The sequence below is a fragment of the Scyliorhinus canicula genome, chromosome 4 (genome assembly GCF_902713615.1).
Source record: "Scyliorhinus canicula chromosome 4, sScyCan1.1, whole genome shotgun sequence".
Classification (NCBI taxonomy): Eukaryota; Metazoa; Chordata; class Chondrichthyes; order Carcharhiniformes; family Scyliorhinidae; genus Scyliorhinus; species Scyliorhinus canicula.
In genome coordinates, this window is record NC_052149.1 from 171,216,416 (window position 1) to 171,222,425 (window position 6,010).

Below are 6,010 nucleotides of genomic sequence, written 5' to 3' on the forward strand. Positions count from 1 at the left end.
ATCAAACGCTTTACTGAAATCCAATACACCACATCAACTGCTCTACCCTCGTCTACCTGTTCAGTCACCTTCTCAAAGAACTCGATAAGGTTTGTGAGGCATGACCTACCCTTCACAAAACCATGCTGACCATCCCTAATCATATTATTCCTATCTAGATGATTATAAATTGTATCTTTTATAATCCTCTCCAAGACTTTACCCACCACAGACGTTAAGCTCACTGGCCTATAGTTACCGGGGTTATCTCTACTCCCCTTCTTGAACAAAGGGACCACATTTGCTATCCTCCAGTCCTCTGGCACTATTCCTGTAGCCAATGATGACCTAAAAATCAAAGCCAAAGGCTCAGCAATCTCTTCCCTGGCTTCCCAGAGAATCCTAGGATAAATCCCATCAGGCCCCGGGGACTTATCTATTTTCACCTTGTCCAGAATTGCCAACACTTCTTCCCTACGCACCTCAATGCCATCTATTCTAATAGCCTGGGTCTCAGCATTCTCCTCCACAATATTATCTTTTTCCTGAGTGAATACTGACGAAAAGTATTCATTTAGTATCTCGCTTAGCTCCTCAGCCTCCACACACAACTTCCCACCACTGTCCTTGACTGGCCCTACTCTTACCCTAGTCATTCTTTTATTCCTGACATACCTATAGAAAGCTTTTGGGTTTTCCTTGATCCTACCTGCCAAAGACTTCTCATGTCCCCTCCTTGCTCGTCTTAGCTCTCTCTTTAGATCCTTCCTCGCTTCCTTGTAACTATCAAGCGCCCCAACTGAAACTTCACGCCTCATCTTCACATAGGCCTCCTTCTTCCTCTTAACAAGAGATTCCACTTCTTTGGTAAACTACGGTTCCCTCGCTCGACCCCTTCCTCCCTGCCTGACTGGTACGTACTTATCAAGAACATGCAATAGCTGTTCCTTGAACAAGCTCCACATATCCAGTGTGCCCAACCCTTGCAGCCTACTTCTCCAACCTACACATCCTAAGTCATGTCTAATGGCATCATAATTGCCCTTCCCCCAGCTATAACTCTTGCCCTGCGGGGTATACTTATCCCTTTCCATCACTAACGTAAAGGTCACCGAATTGTGGTCACTGTTTCCAAAGTGCTCACCTACCTCCAGATCTAACACCTGGCCTGGTTCATTACCCAAAACCAAATCCAATGTGGCCTCGCCTCTTGTTGGCCTGTCAACATATTGTGTCAGGGAACCCACCTGCACACATTGTACAAAGAACGACCCATCTAATGTACTCGAACTATATATTTTCCAGTCAATATTTGGAAAGTTAAAGTCTCCCATAACAACTACCCTGTTACTTTCGCTCTTTTCCAGAATCATCTTCGCCATCCTTTCCTCTACATCCCTAGAACTATTAGGTGGCCTATAGAAAACTCCCAACAGGGTGACCTCTCCTTTCCTGTTTCTAACCTCAGCCCATATTACCTCGGAAGAAGAGTCCCCATCTAGCATCCTTTCCGCCACTGTAATACTGTCCTTGACAAGCAGCGCCACACCTCCCCCTCTTTTGCCCCCTTCTCTGACCTTACTAAAACACCTAAACCCCGGAACCTGCAACAACCATTCCTGTCACTGCTCTATCCATGTCTCTGAAATGGCCACAACATCAAAGTCCCAGGTACCAACCCATGCTGCCAGTTCCCCTACCTTATTTCGTATACTCCTGGCATTGAAGTAGACACACTTCAAACCACCTACCTGAACACTGGCACCCTCCTGCGAAGTCAAATCTGTGCTCCTGATCTCTATACTCTCAATCTCCCGTACCCCAAAACTACAATCCAGGTTCCCATGCCCCTGCTGAATTAGTTTAAACCCCCCCAAAGAGCACTAACAAATCTCCCCCCAGGATATTGGTGCCCCTCAGGTTCAGATGTAGACCATCCTGTCTATAGAGGTCCCACCTTCCCCAGAAAGAGCCCCAGTTATCCAGAAATCTGAATCCCTCCCGCCTGCATCATCCCTGTAGCCACGTGTTTAATTGCTCTCTCTCCCTATTCCTCATCTCACTATCACGTGGCACGGGCAACAACCCAGAGATAACAACTCTGTTTGTTCTCGCTCTGAGCTTCCATCCTAGCTCCCTAAAGGCCTGCCTGACATGCTTGTCCCCTTTCCTACCTATGTCGTTAGTGCCAATGTGGACTACGACTTGGGGCGGCTCCCCCTCCCCCTTAAGGACCCGGAAAACACGATCCGAGACATCACGTACCCTTGTACCTGGGAGGCAACATACCAAACGTGAGTCTCTCTCGCTCCCACAAAATCTCCTATCTGTGCCCCTGACTATTGAGTCCCCAATTACTAATGTTCTACTCCTTTCCCCCTTCCCTTCTGAGCAACAGGGACAGACTCCGTGCCAGAGGCCCGTACCCCATGGCTTAGGGTACCTGCACAGACTGCTTCTTCCCAGTCCCTCTTACAGTTACCCATCTATCTCCAGTCTTTGGTGTAACTACTTCCCTGAAGCTCCTATCTATGACCCCCTCTGCCTCCCGAATGATCCGAAGTTCATCCAGTTCAAGCTCCAGCTCCAGGTCCCTAACACGGTTTTTGAGGAGCTGGAGTTGGGTGCACTTCCCACAGATGAAATCAGCAGGGACACTGACGGCGTCCCTCACCTCAAACATTCTGCAGGAGAAGCATTGTACTGCCTTCCCTGACATCACCTCTAGATTTAAAAAAAACAAGAAGAAAAAGAAACGAAGAGCTTACCTGATATTCCCTCAAACCCTGCTCCCGGTGAAAGGTAAGCAAATTTAAAGGCACTCACTCACCTTCACGACAGGCCCCAAGCTGCCTCTAGGTCATCTCTAAGGTATAGGACGGCTGCCTGAGGTTAAATTGCGCTGTAAGAGTTAGTCAATTTCCCCTTAGCGCTGGGATTCTAGGGATATTGTTCTCTTCTTCAGTCATTTTGCTTTGCAGCAATGGGTGAGATGTTATGTCTCGAAAGTTGTGCCTCCCTCCTCTGCAACCCCCATGGAGAAGGATAAGAGCAGCAAAGTCATGGAAATACTGTTATGACCCTTGTGGAAACAAACTACAAACAACCCAACTAAGACCAATATACAAAACTTCACTTTTATATTAGCAATCACACCAAAATCAACGTAAATTAAACATGAATTAACAGGAAAATTGCAATAATATGACCGATAAATTACACATAGCAGATACAAAGACATATCTCACACATTTCTCAGTCAGCCCATTCAGCACGTATCACATTCATTTCAGCCACAATATCCTTCAAAACGTTGAACTTCTTCAAATCAAATTCCATCTTCATTTCTCTAAAGCTTTAGTACCAAGTCTCATCAAACAACGGCATTACTTCACCCAATTTCCACAAATATAATTTTCACAGTCAACACATTTCCAGATCCCTTCTTCTTCACAAAACCCTGGTCATGTGGGGCCTGTTTGTGCACTATGCCAGTGCATAAAGGGTCCCCAAATCCAGATATAAAGCTCTGTTCAAGATCCGAGCTCCAGCAGCTTGCAGTCAAGTAGAACATAGAACATAGACCAGTACAGCACAGAACAGGCCCTTCAGCCCTCGATGTTGTGCCGAGCAATGATCACCCTACTCAAACCCACGTATCCACCCTATACCCGTAACCCAACAGCCCCCCCCCCCCCTTAACCTTACTTTTTTAGGACACTACGGGCAATTTAGCATGGCCAATCCACCTAACCCGCACATCTTTGGACTGTGGGAGGAAACCGGAGCACCCGGAGGAAACCCACGCACACACGGGGAGGACGTGCAGACTCCGCACAGACAGTGACCCAGCCGGGAACCGAACCTGGGACCCTGGAGCTGTGAAGCATTTATGCTAACCGCCATGCTACCGTGCTGCCCCTGTCTCTGAGAATCTCCCATTTATAGGACCCTGGGCTTTAAGTATAAAGGGTAAGAGGGCAAAAGTTAAGAGGCCATGATGAATCTTCATAAAATACTGGTTCTGTCCCAAATGGGTGCCCCTGGCCCAAATGTCAAATTCTGGGCACGACAGTTTAGTAAATTGACAACTATAGAGAGGGTGCAGAGAAGAGTTTAAAAATGGATCAAAAGATAAAGATAAAGAATAAATAAAACTCACCCATGGTGGCATTGATTGCCGTTGATTCGGGAGATTTCGCGCCCTTTTTGTTCACCACGCGCGCATGCGCGCTCCGGCCGACCGCGGTGCGCAGGCGCGCTCCGGCCGACCGCGGTGCGCAGGCGCGCTCCGGCCGACCGCAGTGCGCAGGCGCGCTCCGGCCGCCCGCGGTGCGCAGGCGCGCTCCGGCCGCCCGCGGTACGCAGGCGCGCTCCGGCCGCCCGCGGTGCGCAGGCGCGCTCTGGCCGACCGCGGTGCGTGCTCCGTTCTCTTCACGCTGCTGCCCCCATCCAATCGATGCCCGGGGCCAGCGCACCGTCGGCCCCCCCCTCTGCACGCCACTGCTTGTGTGTCTGTGTCCTGCTCCCAGTACTGCCTTCCGTGAAGTGTGTCCTCACTTCCTGTCCCAGTGTATTTATAGCTCTCCCGTGCTCCCTCTAGTGCTTGCTCAGTTGTATTGCATCTACTCAGATCTACAATCACCACATCCCCCCTTTTTTCTTTACATATTTTCTGTACATCGTTAAAGAAAATTATACAAAACAGTTACTTATGATATGTGTATCTATACAGGTGATGGTGCTATTGCATATTTTACAAAGCCAATTTATATTTATGAGTCCAAACTTGATGAATTTGTTCAGAGTTTTTTCTTTTGTTGTTGTTGACATGGTGATATTGATATTGCAACTCCGTTGTGAATGTTGTTGGTGTTCCTTGTTATTTTAAGTAACCAATACGTCATCCCATGGTTTTTGCATGGTCGAACCACTGATGTTGACTGACATGGACTTTTTTCTGTGCTTGTGGTATTGATTTAGTATTTCATCTGCCTTGAAAGCTGGTATGCTTGCTTGTTTTGGAGCAGATGTGAGTTTGTGTGATTCGTTGTCATCCCATGGCATGTTTGTAGTCTTGTCATTGTTTTGCAGTGTGCTGTGGCATTGTCCTTCATGTGCAGAGTTGTACCATTTTGTACAAGTCGTTGTTTCATTGCTGTTGTTTCTGTCGTTCCTGTCTTTGTTGTTTTCGTTGCCGTTCTTGTTGCTGTTTTTGTCGTTTCTGTCTTTGTTGTTGTCGCTATCTTTGTTATGCTTCTTGTTGGTTTTGTTGTTCTTCTTGTAGTTTTTGTCGTTGCGCTTGTAGTTTTTGTTGGTGCTGTTGTTGTTCTTGTTTCTGCGGTGCTTCTTGCGATTTTTGTTGTTCTTGTCGCGCTTCATGTTGCTTTTGTTCTTGCTGTTGTTGTTCTCATTTCTGCTGTGCTTCTTTTGGCTTTTGTTTTTCTTGTTATGCTCAATGAGTGTCCCGTGTGGATAATTTGAGTCTTTGCTTTCTTGGTGCTCCTCTTCTGGAGTCAGATCTACAATCACAACAGATTCCAGGGCATGAATCTTCACATTGCAGGAGATTCCAGGGCATGAACCTTCACACTGCAGGAGATTCCAGGGCATGGATCTTCACACTGCAGGAGATTCCAGGATGTGGATCTTCACAGTGTGGTAGCCACCACTGTTGTATTATATTGTATATATGGGTTTTACGGTAAAGCCCCTGTACTACAGGTATGGGTGTAGATCCCTGCCTGCTGGCTCCGCCCAGTAGGCAGAGTATAAATGTGCGTGCTCTCTGAACAGCAGCCATTTCGCCAGCTGCTGTAGGAGGCCACACATCTCTATGTAATAAAGCCTCGATTACATTCTACTCTCGTCTCGTCGTAATTGATAGTGTATCAATTTATTACACAGAGTTTTCAGAGATGGACCTCCGCATCAAGCCGGATCGCCTGCAGCTGCATGCTCAAGCAGACAACGCCAAAAATGACTTCAAACATTGGCTAGCTTGCTTTGAAGCATACATCGGGTCTGTACC